Below are 13,912 nucleotides of genomic sequence, written 5' to 3'. Positions count from 1 at the left end.
CCAGTGCGGACCCCAATGCAGGACTCAATCTGAGGAACCTCTGAAATCAAGAGTAGGATGCTCAACTGACTGAGCCATCCAGGCACCACACAAATGTGTAAATTCTCAATCTAGGCACTAGATGTAAAATCAAGCGAATGCTTAAACTTACTTTTTTTAAAAAAATATATTTTTTTAATTATAAGACAGATAAGAAAAGGGGGAAAAAATCACCTATAACCCTACCATCAAGCAATACCTGCTGTTAACCATCTGGTATATATCCTTTCAATTGTTAAAAATCACATACGTAAATCCATATATAATATACATTTGAACCACTTTTAAATATACACTTTCCAAATTCCATATATCAATAATCTTCTAATAAAATTCTGCCCATATGATAATTCATAAAGGCAATATTTTTAGCTAAAATAAAAACTGGACAATAATAAATGCCTTTTAAAAGTTCATGCCTTGGGGCGCCTGGGTGGCTCAGTCGGTGAAGCGTCTGCCTTCAGCTCAGGTCATGATCTCAGGGCCCTGGGGTTGAGCCCTGCGTCAGGCTCCCTGCTCAGCAGGGAGTCTGCTTCTCCCTCTCTCCACTCATGTGCTCTCTCTCTCAAATAAATAAATAAAATCTTAAAAAAAAAAAAGTTCATGTCTTAAGGAAAAACTCCACTATTCTCAAGATTAACACTCAAAATAGGAGAAAAATTAGTGCTTATTTTGTAATCTAAAAAGTGATAAACACCAGGGCACCTGGGTGGCTCAGTAGGTTAAGCTTCCAACTCTGAATTTCAGCTCAGATCAGGATCTCTGGGTCATGAGATCAAGCCCCGCATCAGGTTCTACACTGTGGGTAGAGCCTGCCTAAGATTCTCTCTTTCCTTCTCCTTCTGCCCCGCCCCTTAAAAAAAAAAGTGATAAACACCAAGTTAGATGAAAATACATTTACTAGGGCATTGGGTTAATTTTTAAGTTTATGACATATTTATCAAACATTTTTAATATTGTTTGATCACCAAAACTTTTCACCATTTCTATATAATTGTTTTGTCCTATACCATGCTATTTTTAAGAAGGATTAGTAGTTCCAGTATAAAAACATACTTATAGAAGGATGGGGCTTTTATTATTAAAAAGAGCAAACAGGGGTGCCTGAGTGGCTCAGTTGGTTAAGCAACCAACTCTTGATTTTGGCTCAGGTCATGATCTCGGGGTCGTGAGATCCAGCCCTGTATTGGGCTCTGCGCTGGGCGTGGGGCCTGCTTGGGATTCTCCCTCCCTCTGCCCCTCCCCACCCCTAAAAAAAAAAAAAAAAAAGAGCAAATAAAAATGTACTAGTTGGAAAAAAATTAGTACTCAACCTGAATGATTAATTTCTCTCTGGTCTATGTAAGTTTCACACAAGATAAAAATACAAATTCAATGGAAAAAATAAACATTTTCCTAGGGCTGAGTACTAGGAGGAATATGTACAGATCTTGATGTAAAGAAATGCTGGTTAATTTAATACAAACTATCTTTGAGTATAATTTGAGAAAACATAAAAGTTCTATTGTCCGTCTTAAAATGCCCCAGCATTACACTATAATTCACCTACATCTTTCGTCACAATACAAAGGTAGAGATTATAGAAGCCAAAGGAACAGACCATGATCTACTGGTAAATACTGCTAGCATTAACTCATAGTTGAATTCCCAGTGCCTCAAATAAAGATATGCCGTGGAGCTAAGAACATATCTATATGACTTACATACCAGATATGAAGATAGCACAGCTGCTGTCTTTCTGGAAAAAATTAAGAGCCTAACATTCTTTTAGAAATAAAAACGCATCTCACACAGTTGTCGTCTGCACAGGAAACAACAGAAAAGCTTAATTTTGCTCTCAATATACTTTGAACTGCTTCAGCACTTTTAAGAAAGACTCAAATAAGACTCCCAAAGTAGCTCTCCATGTTACATGAGAGAGAAAATTTGGGCAAGGAAAAAAAAATTAAAAGCTTTGTTTTGTTTTTGCCAGCATACAGAGAAGTTGCTTCACTAAATGCATACAAGGAGCAACTTCACTGTGCTAAAAAAAATTTTTTTTCAAATATAAATCAGCCAAAATAAAAGTATTAGGATAGCACTATTTTTTTTCAAAGATTTCATTTATTCATTTCAGAGAGAGAGAGAGAGCACACAAGTATGAGTGGGGGGAGGGGCAGAGGGAGAAACAGACACCCTGCTGAGCAGGAAGCCGGATGCAGGGCTCCATCCCAGGGTCCTGGGATCATGACCTGAGCAGAAGGCAGACGCTTAACCAACTGAGCCACCCAGGCACCCCTGGTTAGCACTATTTTATAAGTGTCTGACACTGACATTTCCTTTACCAACATACCACAGCTACACTAAATCTAGTTGCTGTATCTAGCAAACTTTGAACAAGCATTGATATTCTGGGACCTTTTACAAAACCATTTGTTTTGAAGACTGTAATTTGTTATAGAATTAAGAGCTGAGAAGAGATCAACAAATGCTTTGAAAATCCCTGCATTGTCTTCAGCCATTTCTCAGTATGATTAAACAATGATTAATAGTGGAATTATTTTTTTTAATTAATTATTTTTTTATTTTCAAAAGATTTTATTTATTTTTTTGACAGAGAGAGAGAGAACACACGCAGGCTCCCTGCTGAGCAGGGAGCCCGACGTGGGGCTCGATCCCAGGACCCTGGGATCATGACCTAAGCTAAAGGCAGACACTTAACCAACTGAGCCATCCAGGCACCCCAATAGTAGAATTATTAAACCTAAAATTCCCATTGATCTTACGTGATTCTGGAGAAAATTCTAGGGTTTTTTTTCTTCTTTGAGAAAGACAAAGTTTTAAAGAACTATTTGGCAAGTTAATGGGTCTATAATTCTAAGATTACAGGGCCTTTCCATTACTTGTTTGTTTCAGGTTGTTGGTTTTACTTTTCCATTTTTCTTTTTTTTTTTGGTTTTGTTTTGAAGGTAAGGTAATACACCTTGAGTCTCTTATTAGAGACCACTATGTGAAAAGTCAATAAGGGTAAACATTTTGACAAGGACAGGAACTTAACAAGTCTGACAAGGAAGGAATCTCCCAGGGCCCTTTTCAACTTTAAGCCATTGGTCAGATGTTATAAAATGGATGGAATTATATAGAATCTCAACCTGAGAAGGTATAAAAATAAACAAAATACAGCTGAAGAAGATAAGGTTGTTCCTGCACCAAGAGCAAAATTTGCTGCATACTTCCCAGACAGAAGTCCCATAGGTGGGAATGAATACATAATGTCCAAACTTAAGCATTTATTATTAGACTTGTTCGCTGAACCTCCCCCATTTGGCAGATATTAAAATCCACATTTTTTTAAAGAGTAAAGTGACCTTAAATTGAGACAACATCAAAGTTTTATCGGTGTAGAAAAGATTCTCTACTATATTATACATTTACCAGACTAACCTTTTCCTGGTAACTAAGATTTTGGTAATAAATAAAACAACACTCAAAACAAAAAGAGATGCTCGGATACTTTACTTTTTGCAATCTGACCACTACCTTCCTTCTTTTCCCACAACTGCTTTCCAAAACCCTAATTACTTCCCAGGGATCAGACCCCATTTCAGTGTTTCAGCCCTTATTCTCTTGACACTTCAGGAGTGATAGGTCACCCCTCATTCCAGACACTTCTCTTCTAAGCCTCAGGTTCTGATTGTCCTACCTCTATTATCCCTCTGTGTCTACTTCCTCCTCCTGTCCTAGCCATTGATCTTCTCTATTCTCTAGTCAGTCTCTTTCTCTAGATTCTAGTAATTTTAGAGTCTAGAATCTCATTCTATTCCATGGTGATGCAACATCCCTATGTGGATGACTCCTACATCAGCATCTCTAGTCTCAATCTCTCTCCAAAATTTCTAGTCTAGCCAATTGAACATCTGTCTAAATGCCTCACAACTACTTCAAACATTACATATTTAAGAAATCAAACTCTTGGGGCACCTGGGTGGCTCAGTCGTTAAGCGTCTGCCTTCGGCTCGGGTTATGATCCCAGAGTCCTGGGATCGATTCCCGCATCGGGCTCCCTGCTCAGCCAGGAGCCTGCTTCTCCCTCTCCCACTCCCCCTGCTTGTGATCCCTCTCTCACTGTGTCTCTCTCTGTCAAATAAATAAAATCTTTAAAAAAAAAAAAAAGTAAAAAAAGAAATCAAACTCTTTTGCCTTCCAAAATAAGTGACTCTTCCTCTGCTTCCTTTTTTAATAAGCATTACTAATACCCAATCTTTCTGAATTAGAAGTCATCTTTGATTCTCTTCTTCCTTTGTCCAGTATCTTATCAATTACCAAGTTCTGCTGATCCTTGAAGATCAGAAAGCTGGTAGTGAAAGAAAAATGATTCAAACCTAAGTCTGTTAAGACTCCAAAAAGACAGGGTTTCAATACACTGTCCATGCTTTGAAAGGGAAAAGGAGACACACCATGCACTTTGGATAGAGTGGATCCATGAGGCATAAGAAAGTAAAAATTATGGTCCCTAGGGTCTAATGATGATAGTGATGAAAATGGTAATAATAAATACTATGAGTTGTCACCTACTGAACTCTTGCTAAATGTCTGGTACCCTACTAGGGCCTTTATATACATTTTTTCTATCTAAAGCCTATTACAAGCCTGGAGGGTTGTTACTGTTATTAATGTCCCTTTGAAAGTTAAGAATATTGAGGCTCAAAGATCTGCACAAGATCACCCAGTTAGATTGGACATAGGTCCTTGAATGCTTAACCATTTTACTAGAATTTCTTCTGTTGTGTTTGTGTACATGTTTTATCTCCCCTGGTGGAAATAAGCTTTTAGGGGCAGTATTATGCCTGGTTCATCTTTGTATTCTCCATTGTCTATCCACAGTGTCTTTCATAATGTAGGGCCCCTAAAATGTTTGCTAAATGAGTAAATGTAATCTGCTATGCTACTGGCTACTTATACCTAAACCATATAGTCCCAGGACACTGTGGTTTTAAAAATATTGGGGGGGGAAGGGGGCTGGCTGTCATTGTTGTTCTTCTCTGTTCCTTCCTGCAATGTTCAATCTGCTATGGTTTAATTTACACAAGTCTAGGTCAACAGGCCAAGGAGAAAAATTCTGTGAGATCTGAGACAGTCCCCTACTCCTCACATCATCCTCCTTCCCAACATCTGAAAAACCTTTAATTTTTTACTCTGAATTTGATTTCTAGGATGTTTGAGGTCTCAAAAAGACAGGCCCCCAGTGTAAATTGGTCACTACTATTAAGTGTTTTTTTTGGGGGGGAGGAGAACAGCTAGGAATATATGCTGTACCAGAATTCAGTTTATAAATTCAAATCACATTACAATTAGAACTAAAACACATGCTTTAAACCAATATTCACATACACAAAAAGGAAAAGACACTGTTACTACACACAAAATAACTTGGTTGCATAAATATTTTATTATATTCCCTTGAGTATATCAATACTATAAGAAGTTTCAAGGCCAGGAGAGGTTCACAGATATGCTTGCTGGTAGTTTTAAAGAAACTGTTGGAATAAGTGATAAAGTTATACACATACATAATTCACCAGAAAATATTAATGAAATAGCATAAGTAGAACTTTTTTTTCTTTTTTAGTCTATCTTGTTATAAAGACACTGTTTTTAAAATTGAATAACAAACAAAAAAGGTCTTCTTTGCTGCCCAGTCAATATGTAAGAGGATGATAGGGAAGCCTGAGTTAACTGCATTAAGATAGCACCTTTAAGTTTTTCATTTTGACTTGAAAATAGTTTACTTTGGTTGCAAAAAGTACTTCACATTTCTACCTAAATGCAAAAACTAATACTGATTTAAGTGAAATACATTATAGCTATATATTTTCCTTTGACAAAGAGCAGCTGGCTCTTTTAACTTTTTTAATTTTTTTTTGCTTCTGGTAATAGTGATCATCCTAATAGAGGATAGGAAAAATGTACATATCCATCATATAGCCATATATAACTTGTTGGAATTGGACGTGATTCATTACTTAAGGATCGCACAAACACCTACTCAATTCACTCAAGTAAATAATCAAATTTCCCATTTTCTGATATATCTATAAAAGTAATCAGGAAAAAAAACCTCTGAATTCTAATGTTGCAATTACCTTTAAAACTAAAATTCCATCTCTGAATTGTGAATAATCAATATTAAGAATGAACATTTTTGATAGTGAGGATTTATCAAATCTAGCCTCCTGGAGGAAATTAAGGTTTCTAGAGGAACAATTTTAATTATGCTTTAGTAAAATCTACCCCAAAAAGTTAGAAATTCATCTTTTTCTGTATCAAAACAAACCCAAGAAGAAAATAACTATTTTTAAGAATTTTTAATTTATCTCAAAAATTATAGCTTACAAGTTGAAATAATTACTTGCAATTTTAAAATAATTTATCTGAAAGCTATGCATTTACTTAAGTATGTTATGTCAGAAAACAGATAAATGATAGACAAGTCAAGGGTTGCCAAGATCCCAGTTTATAGTTGTAAATTCCTAAGGTTTTAAAGCATAGCCACAGGCTAATTGCCCAAAGACCTGCTGCCCACCGACATTTGCGGAGGACTGAAGTTAATAGCAGGGCATGTCAATTTACTACAGGCAGCTCTCGGTGCGACATTTTGACAAAAGAACTGGGTCAGGTTACAGCCTGTTCCTATTATCACAGCAGTCTAGATTTATGGTTTCTAACACCAGCCCTACAAGAAATAATGGAAATGATGACAACAACAATCCCTGCTAGACAACAGACTACAGAAAAGCATGCAATAAACCACAGTCTGAAGTGACCAGAAAACTAAACATCCCTGACAACACTTAAAACGTGAGGCAGGTGTCAGTAAATTATTCATTTAAGCATTTCTAGAACCTCTCAAAATCTCAACCCCAAAAAATCTCAAATCAGAGTTTCTAATCTAAAACAAAGCAATATTTAAAGGTACTTACCAGTATAGAGTACTGCATTTTAATTCTTTTAATAACTACCTAAGATAATGTGTTTCATTTGAACAGATTTATGAAGCTCTACCAAATCAATAAAAAATAAAGATAATACTGATCATATTTTTCAAATAACATTAAAGTATATTGAGAAATACTCCAAATAATACTTTAAATCTTTCAAATGGAAGAAAAAAGACAACAGTTTCACAGCAAAAAGCACATGTTTACAACTGTACAGAGAAGCAAGATAACAGAAAAAACACATGTGATTCAATCACAACTTTAAATATATAACCAAAATCTTAAACTAAGAATGATGAAAGGTGAGAAAAGTGACCAAATGATAAAGAAAATAAGAACTCTCTCAATACACATACTAAATTTAAAAGATCATGTCAAAGTTACAAGGTACATACCAAGCAAATGAAGCTGTTTATGACTGGAATTCTGCACCAGTTAATCCTTATGAGAAACGGAGGGTGAGAAAAATCAAATATGTATTCTAAAGACAAAAAGCAAAGAGAGTCCCACCAACTTTTCCCTGAGAAAAGAAAGTATCCTAAAGGTATGCCCTAGAATTGCAATATATCTGCCCCTTCTGAAGTTTACAATGGCACATTACCACAAAAGGTGGGCACTCTCTTTCCGCTCTTACAACAATTTGCTCCTATAAACTTAGGAAGGGGCAGAGCCACAGCCATAAACAAAGGTCACAAGTAGTAGGTAGTCAAATGCTATCTTCAAATGCTTCCCAGCTCTTTACTCATAAAAAAAGCTTATTCTTTTTTTTTTTTCTCCTTGGTTAAATAAGAAATTCATCTAGCTTAGGGAGATGAGTATGAAATTAAATGGAACAGCACCATCATATAAACTGCTTAAAGGATTCTCAAATATTTCACTTTTCACGCAACAAGATATCCTCATTTTTTACGTCAAAACCTTTCCACCACATGCCCAAAAAATGAAAGTAGGGGAAGGTTTAGGGATATATGTTTAGTAGAAACCATTTAGCATAAAAATCACTCCTATTATTATTTCCAAGGTGGCCAAGGTTTACTTAGACAACATAAAGACAAAACAAGCAAAAATGCCTTACTCATAAAAAGCAAAGAATATATATATGCACATTCCAAATCTTGGATGGCTTCTAAAATTTTTTTTTAAGTTATCCGGCTTTAAGAACCATCACCTCTGTATCTTTTTTAAAATGAGATGTTATCACTATAGTAAAGGCATCTCTATACTTCGAGTAACCAAAGCCCAAACTAGTTAGAGCCTTGGAACACTTACCACTAAATTATACCAACCCATTCTAACCTAAGATAAACAGCAGTGGTTTCTTTCAACTATTTCCCTAAGACAAAAGGATCACAAATATTAAGACCCCAACCCAGGGAAGGGTGAACTTTTTCTTTCAAAATCATCAACATCAGCCATTTTCAAAATTTCCAGGTTTTTGGTTCCTGAAATTAACTACCACTTCAAATCCTAAGATATTATGTAGTAATTTTCAGACATCAATAATGTTCTTAAAATTCTTAGGGGTGCTTGATTTGCTCACTCCAAGCTACAAAACATCTCCTGGCAATGCCAGACCTATATTCACAACCACAGCCTCACAGCTCTAACACTGATGGCTGGCAGAGCTCACTTTGTTCATATCTTGTGTATCCTAAAAACCAGGAATATGACTATGAGGAGACAATGAAACTCCCAGAGAGGTGAACTAAAAGAGAAAATGACCTCAGATTTCCATTCACAGCTGGAACCAGAATAGAGCCGGCATAAAGGGGAAAAGGGGAGCGGAAAGGGTAACCTGGCAAAAAAAAAAAAAAAGACTTAGAGGCAACTAATAACTCAAATAGCAGAGGATCCCTTGCATCCTCCAGTGTTCCAGTTACTAAAGGTACAACAATCATTTCTATTAACCCAAAGAGAGGGACAATAAAATATTCAAGTGAAATTTTCCTCCTCCTCCCTCTGCCCCCACCCCACCAAGAGCACAAACTAAAACTGGGATTTGGATTTTCCTTAAATGGAACAAGGGGCTACGTCATTTTCATTCAAAAGACTTGGTATTTACTCAGCCTTTTCAAGGCACTTCACTATCATCAATTATTTCTCGGTGAGGCAGCGCAGGATTACCCTGACCATTTCACTGATGCGGAAACAGACACCAACAGCAAAGGGAACGGGGGCAGGAAGAGGGGAGATAGGAAGCATCTGGGGGGAACAGGCAGGCAGCTAAAAAGGAACAAACCCAAAAGAAAATGAGAGTCACATCTGGCTTATAGCTGGCCACCATAACCCTTACTATTTTTTAGCTCAGAGATTTTTGAAACATTTTGAAAAAAGAAAGTGCTCTAAATTATGAGTCAGTTAATATTTAGTTACAAACTAAACTACTTACTTGGTCATAGAAGCAAAGTTGTTTAGCATTAAAAAAAAAAAACCTCAATCTCCAGAGCACATAGAGATTTCAATTTATACCAATAATTCATTTTTCTTCCCAAGCCTAATCCATATGTTTATCTGTCTGACCTAGAAAATAATCTCATAAAAATGTATAGCTTTCAACCCAAGTAAGAAATAATTCACAGTTACACCCAGAATTTTGTTTAGAGAATTATAAACAAAACACCGATTCCCTGAATTTGCCCTTGAAATAAAATAACTACTTGTTTTACATTCATATTGATTTTCTTAGCTATAACTTGGAAATTTTCAGGAATAAATTACTGATGGGCAGCCTTAAACATCCAGAAGCCAACATTCACAGCCTCTAAGTAAATGCACCTTGAACTAAATTCCATACTACAGACAGCACAGGCACTTCAAAAAGATGTACTGATTGAAACAAAAAGACTGACCAGTTGCCTCATGAGAAAAACTGATACCACCTCTTTAAGACTGACTCCAATGATTTTTGTAAATATCATGACACCATTAGCTTTAAAGCAACCTCACACATAATGTAGTTCAGTTACATTAATCTTTTTTTTCCAAACAATTTCAAAACAAATCAGGTTCTCTAAAGGAAACAGGTACACACCCTTAGGCTTATAAGGTTGTGTGATATATATGCTATCCATTCAAAAGTTCCAAAGCTGTTTTAAATGTGTTTAAGTTTTTGAAAAGATCTTTCAGATTGTTTTGAAGACTATGGATAAAACTATAGCCAAACAAATACAAAGCATCAGGTGAGTGCTCATAAATTCACTCCTTTCTCAAAGTCCCAACTGGACTTTTTTCCAAAAGCTTATTTTCACCTTCCTCCCATTAAATATACAAAACCAAAGACAGAAAAAAAAATTCATCCCTGGAAATACATTATTTAATGAGTACCTAAGAAAAAGAATGGCAAGAAAGGCAAAATAGTGATTACTGAAGAACATTCCCAAGCACTGCTTTTGAAAAGAATCAAATGAATCTATGAACTATTGTTATAATACAATTGCTTGTCATAGGAAGTTGTATTCCATAAATGATATACATCTTATAATACTGTTTCCCCAAAACAGAAACATGAATAGCTCTGGGAGCCTTAAAAATGCAGCAGCATCCGCAGTTGTTTTGGTAAAGAAAACTATCCCTGATAATTTTGTAAATCATATGATCAAAGTATCCACTTTCCCTGCCTTACCTTCCCCCTACTAACAGATCCACTCACTTTCCAGAGATATCCTAAAGTCACCTTAACACATAATTCATAAAAGCTAATTTCAAATTATAATCACACTTGGTAATGAATGACAAATGTTTTACAACCCTTAAAAACATCAATAGTCTTAAACGGGGATTTGTAACTACCGGTGCTGGCCAAACGTTTGGGGGCCGGAGAAGGGGGCAAATTACAGACCTCAAAGCTATGTATAACCTCAAGGTGCAAAATCTATTAAATTCGCCTGCTCGCTCTCTGGCGATTTGGCGATTTACACCAGGATGCAGCACAACCACTAGTCAGGTGGAAAAAGCAAGACCGCTGTTCCTTAAAGGCACCACTGGTCCCTAGACCAGGTCACGCCGCGAGAGCACAGTGGCCGCCCTGCAGCTCCTCGGGAGAGTTGGAACTCCCCTCTCCGCCCCCCCGCCACACACACACACGCAAGGAGGGCCGCGCCCTCCCGCCCCACTTCTCCCCGGCGGGCGAGCCACCGGTGCCCCCCTCCCCAACCGTCCAGAGCCCCGGGGCGCGTGTCCGATGGGCACCTGGCACCGGGACCGAACCCGCGCTCCGCCACAGGCGCATCCTTCCGGGCTAACGTTTCCCTCCCAAACTCCAAAAGTTATCTCACAACTCCCCGGAAGGCAACCGGGCGGGCTTCAGCCCAGACCACTCAAAGTCATCACTGCTCCTCAGCCCCACCGCCCACCGGCGCTGCCCCGGGGCCCCAGCTCGGCCCCCCAGCCCAGCTCCACCCACAGCAAGAGGATGCTCAGGAGGGTGCTGTCCGTGCTTTGGGCCAGGGGGCGGCTAGAGAGCGACACGGCAACCAAACGCCGCGCAAGGGATGGGCCCGTGACCAGCGAAGGGGCCCCGGGGGAATGCGAGGGGCTGCGCAAAAGCAGCTGTGGGGCGTCGCGGAGGGCGCTAGGTGGGGCAGGGGAGCCCTGGCCTCTGGGGTGAGGCTGCCAAAGGTGGGCCACGGGGGTGCGGGGCCGAGCTAAGGCCGGACCCCGCGGAGCGGTAAGGGGGCGTTACTCGCGCGGGACGCGCAGCGGAGGGCTCCCGGCCACCCGCCCGCCCTCGGACAACGACCAGAGACCGGATGCCACGGCTCCGCCTCTCTGCTCCTCACGGGGCCCAGAGTCGCCACGCACCTCGGGTCTCGTCGGCGAAAGGAGCGAAATTGTCACACTGGTCCCGCGAGCCGGTACCGGTCTTCACACCGCCGCCGCCATGTTTGAGAAGCCGCGCGCGGAGCCGCGCATGCCCCGCAACCGCCGCCACCGCCCCGCCCCCGCCCCGGCTGGCCCGCGTGCCCTGCGGTCGCCGCAAGCACGCCCTATGACCGCTGCCGCGTGCGGGGCCCGAGCTGGGGGCGCCGCCGGAAGGCAGTGTGAGCGGCGGCGGGCGACGAGACGCTGCAAGCCCAGGAAAGCCCTTGGTAGTTTTCCTCTATCCTCCCCCTCACCATCTACCCTCCCGCCAAAAAGAAGCCAGTCGCAGCCCAAGCACCCAAAACTGTGATGGGCCCCCAACTGAGACCCCGGGGTCCGCGTCAAGTTCCATTGCGGGAACTCGCTCCCCTTGGCCATCGCCTTTGACTCTTTGGTCACGCCACCGAAAAGGCAGGCGCTTGCCTAGGAACTGAAGCAAGTTCGATGAGCAAGGAAAATGCAACTCTTTAGAGCAGCTTGAGCAAAGCCACTCCTTCGCGGGTTGCAGCATATTCCTTGAAACGTTGTTTTTTTTTTTTTTCCAGGGGTTTTTGCCACGCATTCCCCTCCAGCTCCACATTCTGAATTTAGTTGTTCCTCTAAACCCAGGCTTGAGCTAACGGGACTAGGTTAACCCGGAGGGGAAAATAATTTGCTCACTGGTTTGACAGTGCTTGGGAGCGTCCTCGAGAATGCATTTTGGGGTCTCCTCTGCTGTATCTTCCTCGCCCGGGGGCAAGCTGTTGTGCAGGTGGAGGTCGCACCGAGGGGAAGGGGGCGGTCGTAAAAATAACCCTGAAACAGCCCACGAGTCTCCCCGCACAAAATGTAGCAAACAGAAAACCCGAGAAAAACATCCCATCCCTCGTTGTGAGGTTGGGTATAAGCAGATTTAAAACTTTTGTTTGAAAAATAATACAATGTGCTGTGTTAGCGAAAAGTAACCCATTGGCAGGCCTTCTCTCTCCAACTCTGAATAGCTGGATGTAGGTTTTTCATTTGTGATCGCCTTAACTTAGTATATAGGGCATACTGTATTTTTAAAATCATAATTAGGAAATTGAAGCCTAAAACTAAAAAACAAAACAAACAAAAAAACGCGGAATATATCCATTTTTCACAATACGGAAATTATTTTCATACAGGACCTTTGCAATATTAAACGAAGGCCAAATTAAAGTTGTTTTTATTGTATCTAGGTATTGAGGAATGGCACAAAATCAAACTGCCGAAATAAACATTAGTGCAAATTTCATAAAAACTTTACAGCGAAACAGAAAACCTAGGCCACTGTTATGCAAATATTAAAGAGAGATTTGGCCATATCGATTGTATAATATATACCATGTAGAAGAGAATGTTGAAATGGTCGAAGATGAAGGTTCAAAAATGTTTTCGAAAGCCAGAAAGGTATCCTCAATTAACAGGTTAAATCTAAGCAGACCCTTAGTATGGGGCTACAGCAGGGCTTGGAGGGATGCAGGGACTGAAATTTTTAATTACTGGCCATTGTCTTTCTAATCTTGATGCAATGGAAATATTTGAAATTCATCTCTACATTCTGTATTAGAAAGACTTGGGTTGTCACTTACACATCTTTTACATCTATGGACTCTTTATCGAGTTGTAGAAATACTACTCTGATTGTTAAATTGCCTGACAGGCACCTCATCTACTTCCCATATTCCTGTTTTTAATATGGAATTACTGAAGCCCTTTCTCTAAAAACATACATCGCATTATCTATATTAGAACATCTTATCAGTAACTACGTTCATGAAAGCATTTATAGAAGTGTGACTCTGTTACATTAAATATGAGTTATTGATAATGATGACAGCTACCATGTGCTGAGAATCCTGCTAGTCTCTTTAGATACATAATTGTCAATTTTCATCATATTCTTTCACAAAGTAGTTATGAGGTAGGTGCCCTTATTCCCAATTTATAGATGAGGAAATAGAGTATTAAATAGCAAATAAGTGGCAGAATCAGCTTCTGAACATACATATACCCAAACCTTTCCTATCCCTTTT

General features: G+C 39.6%; 1 protein-coding gene across 4 annotated transcripts in view; it reads right to left on the bottom strand.

Moving 5' to 3' along the window:
• SCML2 (Scm polycomb group protein like 2) overlaps positions 1–11,904 on the bottom strand; it is a 95,655-nt gene extending 83,751 nt beyond the window's left edge. For all 4 annotated transcript variants that reach the window (XM_006737936.3, XM_081809102.1, XM_081809101.1 and 1 more), the window contains exon 1: positions 11,817–11,904. The gene's annotated coding sequence lies outside the window, so the exon portion shown is untranslated. The remainder of the gene's footprint in view (positions 1–11,816) is intronic.
• Positions 11,905–13,912: the final 2,008 nt, after the last annotated feature.

Source organism: Leptonychotes weddellii, chromosome X (assembly GCF_054177405.1).
Source record: "Leptonychotes weddellii isolate Sample4059 chromosome X, ASM5417740v2, whole genome shotgun sequence".
Taxonomy (NCBI): Eukaryota; Metazoa; Chordata; class Mammalia; order Carnivora; family Phocidae; genus Leptonychotes; species Leptonychotes weddellii.
This window is presented reverse-complemented; position numbering and strand designations above follow the sequence as displayed.